Source organism: Rattus norvegicus, chromosome 4 (genome assembly GCF_021556685.1).
Source record: "Rattus norvegicus strain SHRSP/BbbUtx chromosome 4, alternate assembly SHRSP_T2T, whole genome shotgun sequence".
NCBI classification, from domain to species: Eukaryota; Metazoa; Chordata; class Mammalia; order Rodentia; family Muridae; genus Rattus; species Rattus norvegicus.
In genome coordinates, this window is record NC_141537.1 from 129159200 (window position 1) to 129173077 (window position 13878).

General features: G+C 43.0%; 1 long non-coding RNA gene across 4 annotated transcripts; it reads left to right on the forward strand.

Moving 5' to 3' along the window:
• Positions 1–604: 604 nt before the first annotated feature.
• Positions 605–13658, forward strand: LOC147994987 (uncharacterized). 4 transcript variants are annotated; one of them, XR_015686087.1, is made up of 5 exons: positions 605–922; positions 2150–2262; positions 2559–2732; positions 3431–3537; positions 13292–13658. It is a non-coding gene; the product is annotated as an uncharacterized LOC147994987 (long non-coding RNA). The 4 variants fall into 4 exon arrangements; XR_015686085.1 differs by lacking the exon at positions 13292–13658 and adding an exon at positions 10871–11212; XR_015686086.1 differs by lacking the exon at positions 13292–13658 and adding an exon at positions 4212–4917.
• Positions 13659–13878: the final 220 nt, after the last annotated feature.

Sequence of the window (13878 nt, forward strand, 5' to 3'; positions counted from 1 at the left end):
CTATGTATAAATACTTGAGAAAAATCAACTGATCTATTAAAATAAATGAAAGAGTTCTGCTGCACCCGTTTAGAGTTTCCAGTCCCTGATCTCTTGGGCCCCTTTGTGGGAGTCCATGGTGAGGCTAAGGGCAAACAAACCAAAATAATGAAACAAATGGGTGAAAGAAAGTATCACAGTAGGTCCCATAATCCCCTTTAAGGGCCTGGCACACATGACATAAGGATCTCCCACTTGGCCCTACCTATGGCTCCACCCATTCCCATAAGCTCCATCCCTGTTGAGACCACGCCTTCAGAACCAGGGCCTCTGCAAGACATGCAACAGGTGTGCAATCCTCCCTTTAAAGACCTATTGCATCTTAAATGGGTATTAATTACAACTTGACGAGCCCCAAGTAGTAAACAGTCTAAGCACGTTCATGGACAATGAGCCCTGAATGAAAACAAGCTCAACTCCTCAAAATTTGCTCAAGGGAAAACAGTTGCATCGCTTTGTCTTTCACTTAAGGTTTTTAAATGTTGTACTGGAATCTGGAATGCCATGTTCTGTAACATGTGAGATAAACAAAGATTCTGAGTTTGTTTTCTTAGGAACTAAGCCAATGAACTGAACACAAGTTCGTCTGTGTGGGAGGTGATCCTAGGAAGCATCAGGGAGAAGAGGAAGAGAGGGAAGTCAATGGAACAATGGAGCACGCTATTGAACCAGTTACCTTTAATGGGGGACGTAATGCCCCTGGGAAACTCTGGGAGTTGGGTAGACCTTGCTCAAAAAACATCTCACACAACAGGTGCCACCCAGAGTAAGGTGCTGCTTCTGTTAAGTAATTGGGTGCTCTTTAGTTGGTCCAGGTCGTCTACTTCCTTTCCAGTTTCAGTAAGATCTCCTTCCTCCAGCTCCCCAGTCCCTTAACCAGCCTGTAAGTCCCTGATGCCTTTTCATCTGTCAACCTGTGGGTTGTGATCCCATTGAGTGGGGATCAAATGACCCTTTCACAGGGGTCACATATCAGATATTTACATTACAATTCCTAACAGTAGCAAAATTACAGGTATAAAGTAAAAACAAAAATAATTTTATGGCTAGTGGTCAGCACAACATGAGGAACTGTTTTAAAGGGTTGCAGTATTAGGAAGGTTGAGAACCAGTAATGGTCAGATACCATTTATCATGGATGCCTCACATGTAGATTTTCCCATGTGCATGCCTAACCATTCTACTAGTTAATGGCTAGTGTAGGGTGGGGTGGAAGCAGTAGACATAGCAGAATAGAAAAGAGATGAAAATAATTTACTTTATTTATTTATTTTTTTTTTTTTTGCTGTTTGTGACTTCACATTCTGTAAAATGGTATTCAAGCAGGACTTTGATGCCAGAATCAACTTGAATCTTAACGGAGTTTGTTTATTAGCTTTTAAGTTTTTGATTTGTTGGGGGCGACTTTCTGGGAGTTTGGTGTAGTTAATATTCAGGAAATATTTGATAAATGAATGAAGGAGTAAGCAAATGGACAAGTGAAACAGAATATGATGTCCTTTAAGCATTGAGAGTTCATGGAGCACGCTTAACTTTTAATATCTGGTGCCCAGGACAGGAGTTCGGGTGACAGTTCACTGCGGCTCCATTCTACACCATTAGAGCCTTGCATAGGTGCATGGACGTCAGACTGGATACCTGTGCTCAAAACCATCCTCTAGGCCACAGGGGATGAAGTTTATGTTGTCTTTTGGAAATTAACCTAGGGAAGGAGACTGTCAAGCAGGGCCCGGAAGTAGGTTCCTCATCACTTGGGCAGAAGTGGCTTTCATGGTACTTGGAGTGGCTTGGGTAGAGCATGTGTAGCATGCTCCATAGCATCCCTTTCAGAGCAGAGGGTACAATGGGAAAGGAGCCAAAGTGAAGCCTCCAAAATAGGCACATTCATGTCACAACCACTCACCAGGCAACCGTGGTTTCCATGTGTGCTGTACTTTCCAAAAGCTTAGGCAAAGGGTAGGCAGGAATGGTAAAGGCAAAACAAGTGGTAAATGTCAGTACTTAGGGACTCCATATAGTCAAGGTAAGAGTATACCAAATGTATACTCATTACATTTGGATACATTTGGGTTTTTTCTCTTGGTTTTATTTATCTACTTTTTGTTGGCAGTCTCTCACTGTGCAGCTCTGGTTGGCCTGGAACCTGCTATATAGATGGATTGTTCTGTAAACTCTGAGATCTGACCCTGCCCCTGCCCCTGCCCCACAACTGCAGGAGCTAAGGTATGCACAGCCACACTGAACTATTTTTTTCTTAATTGATTTACATGCATTGTAATAATGGTGGGTTTTATAATAACAATTTATGAGTAGCATATCATATACTTTGACCATATTGACTGTGTCCCCTCCCCTCCCTCATCTCTCCTGCTAGTATCCCTCTTCCCTCAGGGTCCTATTTGCTTTTTGATATCACATATAAATGACTTTATGTACCTACATGGTGAAAGTGGCTATATTGCCAAATGATCATTGACTCAGATTGATTACATTAATAATTCCAATAATATTCTTCACAGAAATGAAAGTAGCCTGAAATTCACAAGGAAGCACAAAAGACCCCAGACAGCCAAAGCAAAAAGAACAAAGCTGGTGGTACTGCCATACCCGATTTCAAGTTATACTACCGAGCCATCGTGCTAAAACCAGCAAGGCACTGACACAAACATGGACACACGGATCAATGAAAAACTGTAAGAAAAAATCAGACAACTGTAATAAGAAAAATTCCAACAGTGCTAAGTGCTCTACAGTCCATGAGACCATGGGATATTCTAATGAGAGAATACATCCTAGAAAAGGGAGGTGGATGACTCCCAGTCCACTGGGAACCTTACTGGGAATGAACCAATTACCCTGGTTGTTTCAGGGCTAGCAGCCCTGTGGATTGCTACTTCATAAGTCATTTCGTAGGAACTGGGAGATGTGTCCCACACCAGAAGGCCCATCTTCAAACTAGGGGACTTGAACTAGCAAGAAGTCCAGACTACATTCCTTTTAAGCAGCAAAAGCGGGGGGGGGGGGGAAGTAAAATGCTGATTAAGTAAATTGGAGGAGGAGGAGGAATGGGTGGAGGAGGAAGAGAAGCATGAAGAAAAGCATGAGGAGAAGCATGAGGAGGAGGAGGGGGAAGGGGAGGAGAGGGAGGAAGGGGCAGAGGAGGGGGACAAGAAGGAGGAGGAGAAGGAGGAGGAAGAGAGGCAGGAGGAGAAGCACGAAGAGGGGGAGGAAGAGGAAGAAGAGGAGGAAGAGGAGGAGGGGAAGAAATTTTCTAGGCAAAGGGGTTATCATCTTCCCCCATCCTGGGTCAGGTATAGTCATGAGAACAGCAGAACTAGTGAACCCCATTGTAACTTAAGCACAGAGATCTAGAAGGGCTTTCTTTGTGCAGTTTGAGGCTGGAGAAATGGGACTGCAGAGAAAAGACCTGAGCTGAAGTTCTGCACTAATGCTTTACAACATGGAGGCATACAGGAGGATGTGTAAACCTGAAGCACTGTAAGTTTCTGGTACCTAGCTACACATGGATGCTAGGCTCTGCCACTGGATAACTATGACTTGGGGCTTAACCTAGCTAAGCTTGAAATAGTACCTGCACGATTAAGCAGCCTATATGTGTGGTATGTTCTTCCAGCTGGGTTGCTTTGTCTGGCCTTAGTGGGAGAGGAAGTGCCCTACAGAGACTTGAAGTGCCAGAGTGGGAGTATACCAAGGGGGGCTCTACTGCTCAGAGCAGAAGGGGAAGGAGAGATGGGGGAAGGATTGTGGGAAGGGGTGATCGGAAGGGGGGCAGTGAGTGGACGTAAGATGAATAATATAAATCAAAGCTGAAATTTGGCATGTAAATACATGAGTCATGATGTGTAATAACATTACATCATCATATTTATTATCATTATTATTGTGCCTACCATTACTCCTTGTAGCATTTAGACATTTATCATTGTTTCTGTTGTTATAATAGCTGATGTGAGGCATACTTGCTATTTATCCAAGTACTTTATACACTTACTCACAAATACGTAGTATAGTCTATATTTTACCCACTGTATAGGTTACAGGAATGAGGCTTGTCAAGTGTTTAGTCAACATCACACAGTTAGAAAGTGGCTAAGCCAGGACTTGAACCAGGCACCTATGTAACCAGGCCACATTTTCCCCTTTACAAACAGATCAGGAGGGAAGAATGGAGAAATTTTAAAGCCAGGAGCCTAAAAGATCTCTTATGCATCACAACAGCTCCTCTTCACCAAGTCCTCCTCCTCCTCCTCCTCTTCCTCCTCCTCCTCCCCCTGTGTTCTGCACTTCTATTCTCCATTTAGAAGAAGCCATCCAGGTGCATTCTATCCCCCTTGCCTTAGTTTACCCTCCAATAGACCTGTACTAGTATTTGACTGTTATGGGTACTCCAATTCAGACATACACACCTAAGATCTCATCTAGCAGCAGCATGTGAGGGAGAGCATGCAGTATTTATCTTTCTAGGTCTGGGTTAATTCACACAGAATGATTATTTCCAACTCTATCTATTTACCAAAAATTTTCAAATTTCACTTTTCCTTACAGCAAAATAATATTCCAGTGTATATATGTACCACGTACTCTTTATTGATTGATGAGATGATGGATATCTAGACTGCTTCCACTGTTAATGTGACTAAAGCTAAAATGAAAATGGATGAACAAGTGTCTCTATAGTCGGACATAAAGAACTTTGGGAATGTGCCCAGGAGTGGGAAAGCTGGGTCATATGGTAGATTTCTTTCTAGGTTTTGAGTAACTTCCACACTGCTTTCCACAGTGGTTGCATTATTTCCATTGTCACCAACAAGGAATATATTTTCTCCTTTCCTACATATCCAAGCCACCAATTGTTGTGTTAAAAAAACCAAAACAAAATGACAACAACAACAACAACAACACTTAGCCATTCTGAGTGTGGGATGAAATAAACTCTCAAAAAAGTTTTAATTCACATCTTCCTGATGGTTAAGAATGTGAATATTTTTTTTACCATACTAGATATTTTTGCTGAATATTTTAAATTTACATTTCAAATGTTATTACCTTTCCTGGTTTCCCCTCCAGAAACCCGTTATCCCATCCCCTTCCCCCTGCTTCTTTGAGGGTGCTCCCTCACCCACCCACCCACTTCCTCCCACCTCTGCATCCTGACATTTCCTTATACTAGGGCATCAAGCCTTGACAGGACCAAGGGCCTCTCCTCCCCCCACTGATGCCTGACAAAGCAATCCTCTGCTACATATGCGGCTGGAGACATAGGTCAATCCCTGTGTTCTCTTGGGATGGTGGTTTGGTCCCTGGTAGCTCTGGGGTGGGGTGTCTGGTTGGTTGATATTGTTTTTCTTATGGGGTTGCAAACCCCTTTAGCTCCTTCAGTCCTTTCTCTAACTCCTCCATTTGGGACCCTGTTCTCAGCTCAATGGTTGGCTGAAAGCATCTACCCCGGTATTTGTCAGACTCTGACAGACCCTCTCAGGAAGAAAGTGAATAATTTTTAAAGATATTTCAGGCTTTGCAATTTTTTTGAGAACTCTGTAGTTCCGTGCTCTAACTTTTGATTGTTTATTTATTTTTGTTCTTTGTAGATTATAGACACTAACCCACTGTCAGATACATAATTGATAAAGATTTCTTTTCTATCCTGAAGGCTGCCTTTTCACTTTAATAATGTGTCCTCTTCCGTTCGGAATTTATTTTTAGTTTCACAGGTTCCCATTTGTCAATTGTTGATTTAATGCCTGAACTACCGGGGTCCTGTTCAGAAAGCCTTTTTCCTGTGCCTGTGAGCTGAACGATATTCCACCCTTTCTCCTCAGAGACTGATGTAGTTAGCATTCAAGAAATACTTGATGAATGAATGAATGAAAGAGTAAGAGAATGAATGGCTGAGGTGGAATATGATGGACCTTAAGTTCTGAGAGTTTAAGGAAAATGCTTGCCTTTTATGTCTGAAAACACTAAAGAACATCCCGAACAGGAGTTCATATGACAGTTCACTATGGCTCCATCTTATGCTGTTAGAGTCTTGTATATATCGACTTCAGTCTGAATATCTATACCCTGAGCCAAGAACAATTTCTGGGCCACAGCTATACCCAGGAGTGGGGTATCTGGGCCATTGGTAGATCTATTTCTAGGTTTGAATGTCCTCCAGAGGCTCTAGTCCCAAGGGTTGGGTCTTTAGGAAGTGGCTCTTGGGAGTTGGTGGAGCCTTTAAGAGGTTAAGTGACCAGCCGCCCTGGGCTCCTGCTACTGTTTTCTCCCTGTCACAACGAACTATGTCCTCAAGCAAACCTTCCTTCTCCAAGTTGTGTTTGTCAGGCATTTTGTCACAGAGAGAAGAAAAGTGATTCATACAATGGGTCTCTCAGAGTAGTTTGCTAAGAGACATAAACTATAGTCATCTCTAGGCCTAGTCTGCCACTGTCAGGGTCAAGGGGGTAGACATTGCTCAGAATCAATCAGCTACAGTCATGGAAGCATGGCCCTGGGATGTCTGGGAATTGGTCTGCCCAGGTTACTTGGTACTTATGGAAGACTGAACCCCAGAATTAAGTATCTTTCCTCTCCTTTCAGGATCCTTCCAGTCCCTTGTTTTGATAAAACCTCACATTCTGCCAACTAGCTGAGAGAAATGTTTACAGATCTCAGCAAGTATATCGCAGAAGCCGTAGGCAGAAATGTTTGAGCGGAGAGAAAATAAGGTGTTAACCAGCAAAGCACATATCTGAAGCTGCTGAGTCGTGTATAATATTCAGCGCTATGAACCAGTTGGATGGCTTAGCTGAGAAAGGTTGCCAAGCCTGATGATCTAAGTTTGACCTTCAGGTACCAACTCAGGTACATCATCTTGACTTCTACACGTGCATTGTGGGGCTTGTGTAAACCCGCATACACATACATCCACACAATAAACAGATAAAAGGTTTAAAAGGTAGCACTCTGTGACACATTTCATCTGAGAATACCTCTGTTGATTCTGCTGTCTTTATAAGTAATTGAGAACCCTGGTAGTTATGTGGAGAGAGAGAGAGAGAGAGAGAGAGAGAGAGAGAGAGAGAGAGAGTGTTCATTTCTTCTTCTGACACCACTGCACTTAAATTTTGCAAGTGTGTATGAGGTATGATATATACAAGTGCTGTTCAAGGAAAGAGCCCTATAAATTTCATGAAACCGAGAGTTTCATTCAGTGTTCTGCCAGCATAATGCTTTACACTCAGGAGACGCTGTCAAATATTTAGTGAATGAATGAAGGAATGTGCCAGTGAATCCTGCTTGGCTATGTGATGGAATGGGGGAAGGAATGACAGTAAATAACTCTGGAAGCTGTCCTACTATGCCATAGGATAGCCTATGCTGTGACAGTGAATAATTCTGGAAGTTACCCTACTATGTAATTGGATAGCCTATGCTATGACAGTAAAGGACACTGGAAACTACCCTATAGTTTGAAAATCATTGATTGTTGGTGTGGTGATGTAGAGTAGAAAACTTGATGCATCTTTGGTTGAAAATTCAAGATTTATCATTGTATGTAGAGAAGACTAGAGAGAGACCTCTCTTTTAACCTGGTAAAGTTATCTCCTGGCAGGCTAACGGGTACTTCACTACTTCCTGATTGGCTTTAACTAGAATGTGATTCCCCCAAAGCTGTCCCTGACCACTATTATCTGAGGTGCCCTGACCACTCTAATCTTCAAATTATTATCTGCCATGGTAGTCTCCAAACTTTGCTTCTCAACAAATACTATTAATTAAGCAATGTAATCTCAACAAGGGGCAGTGTGGATAAATATGAACAGAATTGAGAACCCAGAACGAGGAAGCAAGTGATTTCAGGCAAAGATACCAGGGTAAGTCAATAGGAAAGAAAACACACGAATACATGCTCAACCCATCACAATTCTCAGTATTAGAGTTGAAACCATAGAACATTTATAATATAACAAAAAATATTGTGGCATTGTGTAAAGTAAAGAGCTACTAGATGCAATACCAAAAGCACAAACTACAAAAGGACATCAGGATAAACAGAATCATGTCAGAATCCAAACCCTCTGTACTTCAGAGAATATCACTAGAAAATGATTAAAAAAAATGAGAGAACACCTCAAAGATCAATATCTGACAAAAGGTATGTCCAGAGTATCTCACAACTAAATAAGGGTTCAGTTAAAGATAAGCAAAAATATATGAATAGATGTTTACCAAGTAAGATTTATAAATTGCTAATAGATACATGAAAAATGTCCAACACCATAAGGAACTGGGGAGGTGACAATCTGAACACAGCCAGGAGGAAATCGGTAATCACAAAAACTGGCCACAGTGTTGATGGACATGTGGAGAGGCACCTCATGCTTTGCTGGTGGGAAAAAAATCATTTGGTGAGTTCTTAAAGAAAAGCATCCAGCTGCCCTGTGACTCAGCAAATCTACCCTTAGTGAGAATGCACGCCTGAGTAAAGACTACCATGTGAATATCCAAGAACAATTCACTGCATATCCAACAGGAGAAAATCATGTCTATATCAGTTAGTTCATGAATGCATAGACAATAGGAACACACGCACCAGAACTGGTCAAGAAATAAAGTAGAATTAATAAAGTACTAATGTATGCTGCAACGTGGCTCCAGCTCCAAAAATATTGTAAGTTAAAAAGCCACCAGCCATGAAGACAGCATATTTGCACGACCTCACTTATCTGTAGTATCCATAAAAGTGAAATCCACAGAAACTTAAAGTCGGCAATTACTTGAAGCTGAGGAAGGGAACACAGCTGCGAAATAATGTGATGGGCAGAGAATAAGAGAAGCATTTTAAGATGGATCTTAGTGACTGCGTATATATGACCAAATTGTTTAATTGTTCACATGAAGTGTGTGGCCAGGGAGTCATGAAATGAGGAGTTGTAGACCTGGAACAAGAGTGGGGTTAAGGCAAGTCCAAACCCTGGAAATCTCATCCTGAGTTCAGCAGGAGTAGGATTTGTCTCCCTGCTCTGGGCCAGCATGTCCTGGCACACATAGCCCTGTGCCCCCAGCTCTTGCCCCATCAGAGGGGGTCACACAGACAATACCCAGGTTAAATTCCTTCTCCTTGTAAGATTATGTCTAGCAGCACAAAGGTTTCCTCCTTATGCAAATGAGGCATCCTCAGCCCCACAGCGCCAGCCAATGACGTGCACTCATCCTGAAAGCCCCTATCCACCCCCAAAGGTTTAAATAGCCTTGGTTCACTCAATAAACTGAAGCAGTTCTCTGAAGCTCCTTGTAGGTGTGCATTCCTTGGCTGGCCAAGATCCTGCAGGGCCCCACCTGTCCCAGTTAAATTTCTCTCACTCCAGTCCAGCCCTGTGCTCAACAGGCCTGGCTACTTCGAGGGAAAGAAGCAGGCGTGGGATGGGATAGAAATGAAGTATACAAAGAAATGAACGGGATCAATTAGAAATTAATCCCAAACATTTCCTTCCCATTAAAGAGATATCTTTAGCTGATAGAGCTCTGGTACCCAAAGAGTTGGAGTTTTGATGCGTGAATGAACTTGCTAACACACAGAAACAACTCAATTAGTGGCATTACAATTGCAGCAACAATGTTTAATATCACTGTCTACTTCACTGGGACACAGAGCTGAACAGAACCACCACAATGCTTGTCCTCTGCAGGACTTACACGTTGCTGTTGGAAATAGCCATCAATCAACCATAGAAAGTTAGCCAGCCTTACATGTTACCACATGCCACCCTTCTTCCTTCTCGATGTACATTTACTGATCATTTCTGTACAGTTATTTTTTGAGAAGTAGGGAAGCCAAGGTGTCCTGATAACGTCAGACCTGGGACAAAAATGCAAGTGCCCTGAATCACAACCTCACAATCGAACTCACATCCGCTTCCTGCTTCGTGGGGTCTGATTCCATGCGGGTTACACCTAAGCAGATGCAGAGGCAGGATGTCTAATGCAAAGAGTTCCCATCTTTGTCCATTCAAATGTTCTCAGGTTAGAAATCACTATGGACAACCGGAGATTACACCACTGAACACTATGGGCAGAACAAGCTTCAGAGAACTGTCCCAACAGGGGGCAAAGCAGCTATAGTATTTTCTACTGGCCTCCTGCCTCTCTCTGGCTGAAGGCTTCTTTTGGAGCCATTAACCCACAAGGTTTAGGCTTGTCAAACATGGCCCTTTACTTGGGAAGGAGGTAGGTGAGGGTTAGAGAATTGGTGTTTCAAAGTGAGCAGTTTTCCATAGAAAGGTAGAAAGATGACCGCTGGCTTACCTTGGACATAGGGCCATGCTTCTTAGATCGATGAAGCTAAACCCTGAAGACTTAGATATTCTTGTCCAGAGAGTTTCTGATGAGTCACAGGAAAACAAGTTTGCTTCCAAGAGGCGAGGGCCAGGCCAGTAGTTGAAAGCCTGGAGAGACAAAAAATTGAATTGAATGGAAATGACATTTCATTTACCTTGCCATCTACTCTGATGGCCACCTTCTAGAGTTTTAAGAAAGAGAAAAAGAGAACCGGTTAATCAGACCCAGACATCAGCTAATAATGCTGCAATTTAGCAGATCCAGCTGGAAGCCTTCGTTCAGGTGCATGCTTGTGGAGATGCAGTGGATGGGGGAGGGGAGGCGAAGCAGTCCACCCAAAGATGATGCCCCAGACCCAGTCCACTGATAGACAGTTACTACCCTGATTGAAATCAGCCAAGCTGTCCTATCATTTCAATGTGGCAATCTTCCCACAGTCAGGTCTTTGGTGGCAAATCAAATATTCTATTACATTATTTTCCAATTTCAGGCATTTCCCCAGCTGGGCTCTCAAGTGGTATATTTTCCAAAGTTCAGTAGCACTTTCTGGCTCACCATCTGCCTTGATGGCCTGACTTATTGGACACTGACTTGAGAACCAACACATATGTGACCCAAGGACACCATCCAGCCACTTGCTTATGGCACCTGAGGGATTGTGAAAACCACAGAAGTCTTAACCTAGATGAACACCCTGCTGGATCCAGGACAACCACCTCCCCGGAATTGCTGGCGGGGTTCTTCAGCATTTGCTAGGTGAATGCAAATTACATTCACCTGAGAAATTTCACTGTCTCCCGTTCTCCGATGACTAATAAGACAATTTGACCTTTTCCAATCTGGTTCTGCGGTATCTGTAAGACACTGAAGGCACTTACACGCAGCATTTTAGCACCAATTCAATCTGATTAGGTGTGCTGTCAATGATTGGGCCTTGAATCCTAAGCAGGTGGTTTGTTTTCTACACTAGCTGCCTCCCTAGCTCTCCCGTGAATCATTACCTAAATTTTAGGGAACCGAATTTAAGAATAATTCATGTTCCTTAAGAGGCACAACAAGGAAGGGACACAGCTGGAGCCAGAATTTTGCAGCTCTCTTAGGAGCCAGCCTGGAATAGCTGAAAAGGAATGGAGTCACATATTCTGCACCCATTATCCAGGGTGATGGAAAATGATTATCACTTAGCAAAGCCATGGCAACCTTCAAATTCTAGCAAGCCCCTGATTCCAGCTCCCTGTGAACTTGCTCAGTCCCAGCTTCTCTCAACACTCATGTCACTAATTGGTGGCACAATTCGTCTCCATCAGTTCCTGCACTCCATTCCTGCAGTCTGTTGATTGGCTCGTGGAGGGGTAGATCTGGGTGTGCAGTGGGAGAAAGGAAAGAGGACAAAAGAGTGGAGATGAAGATGCAACTCAGTCAGTCACCTCGGGAGATACAAGGTGGACTCTCTGAGCATTGGGACTGCCATTTGGACCTGCATAGGCCAGAGGAACAGGGATTAGCCAGGTTGAAAGTCTATGGGACTGATACAAACTAACAATCAGGAGGATTCTCACTCTGGTGAACAGACATGGTTAGTCACGGAGTACATCATCCTGGAACTGAAGGGCTGGAGAGCTAGCCTATGCTCCCCCTTCCAACCTAGGAGCTACCTCTCCCACTCTCAGGACAGGAGGCTGCTGCTTCTTTAAGCAAAGGTGTCATGTTCAACCACTGCAAGGGGCAAGAAGTCAATGGAGCTTTGTCTGAAAGAGCAGATAGTGTGGACCGAGGACAAGTGAAGTGCCAGCTTTGCAGCTCCAGAGTGAGGATGTGTGTGTGCACGCATGTATGCGTGCATGCGAGCATGTGGGTTATATAAATTAATTTTTAATAAGAATTTAAAGAGCACTGAATAGATAATCCCCATCTCTGTGTAGATTGTGCTACCTAGAGCTACCAGCTTGCAATGCTGGCTCATGAGATGATAGGAAGAAGGCCTTACAATGCCATGTGATACGTGTCGCACGGCTTCCCGCATGTGTTTCTCTTTTCATGTCATCCTGCATTATAGATCCAATTCATTTTATGTAATTACTTCCTTTTTGACATTTTATTGAAAACATATATTTTGACCTCAATTTCCCCTCTTTTTACTCCTCCCAGTTCTTCCCCATCTTATCTACCCCATTTTTGTCTCTCATTAGAAAACAGGCTTCTAAGGGATCATAATATAAAACCAAAACTAACACATTGGAATAGGACAAAACAAACAAGTGGAAAGGAATGAACCAAAGAAAAGGTGAAAGAAACAGATATAGACGCAGAGACCCACTTGTTTTCACACCGAGGAAGCTCATAAAGGCCCTAAACTGGAATACAGAAGATATTTGCAAAGGACCTGTAGGGTAAAAGAGAATACATGCATGCATATATACATACATGCACACACATGTATGTATAAGTTAAAAATGTTTTTTAAAGGGAAAATCCCTGACATGATGTTATGAGGCAGGTACCCTCCACAGACGCCATGGAGTTTGTTTTCTGTGGGGTAACTACTGCTTGGCATGCAGCCTTTCCTTCAGAGCGGTTTGTCCAGTTGAGATTTTTTTTCATTTGCAAGTGCTTATTAATTGCGAATTGCTTCTGGGTTTGGGACTGGGGCCTATGTTCACTGCTCCTTTCTGCTCTAGGACCCCCATCTGATGCAGGTGCTATGCACGGTGTCTGTCTCTGGGGGTTTGTTTAGAAGACCTCTTAGCCTCCTCATCCCCTCTGGCCCTTACACTCTTTCTGCTTCCCCTTCCACGGGGTTTTGTGAGCCCTGAGGAGAGGGATTTGATGGAGACAATACAATTTGGGGCTGAGTGTTCACTCTGCTTAGTGTCTGGCTGAGGGTCTTTGCTTTCCTTCTTCTCTGTTGCAGGAGGAAGCTTCTCTGGTAACAGCTGAGCAAGGTGCTAATTTTGCTTCTCTGGCTGGAGTAATTAATTAATTCATTCATTTATTTAATTTTACAAATTCAAGCCATTTTTATGAAGTGCCTACTATGCCCTCCTTACCCTTCACAAGCAAGGGTCCCAGAGAGGGAGGACCAAGAGAATTTTCCTTCAGACGGTTCGTTTCACCCATTACAGGACACGCACCTACTATGTACGTGCCCTAGAGTTTCTATCTGTGGATTAAACAGCTCTCTTCTCTCCTGCTCCTCAAAAAACCACCAGAGCCTTACTTTTTTGTTTTCAGTTTGCTACCATCCTCCTTTAAAATGTGGTAAGAAAAGTATAAACTGGAAGTTATGAAGCTCAATTCCAAACATGTTCCAAATCATAAATTTTGTCAAATAATTTGCTGAACATATGTAAACGCACCGGCGTTCAGTCTATCTACTGCCTTTTATGGTTTATCTGGGTTTTGGTGTAGACATCCATCTTCATTGCTTGGGATCTTAGGATAGAAAGAGCTGTACAGAAATCTCTGCACACAGCAACTCCAATTTATTTTCATATTCTT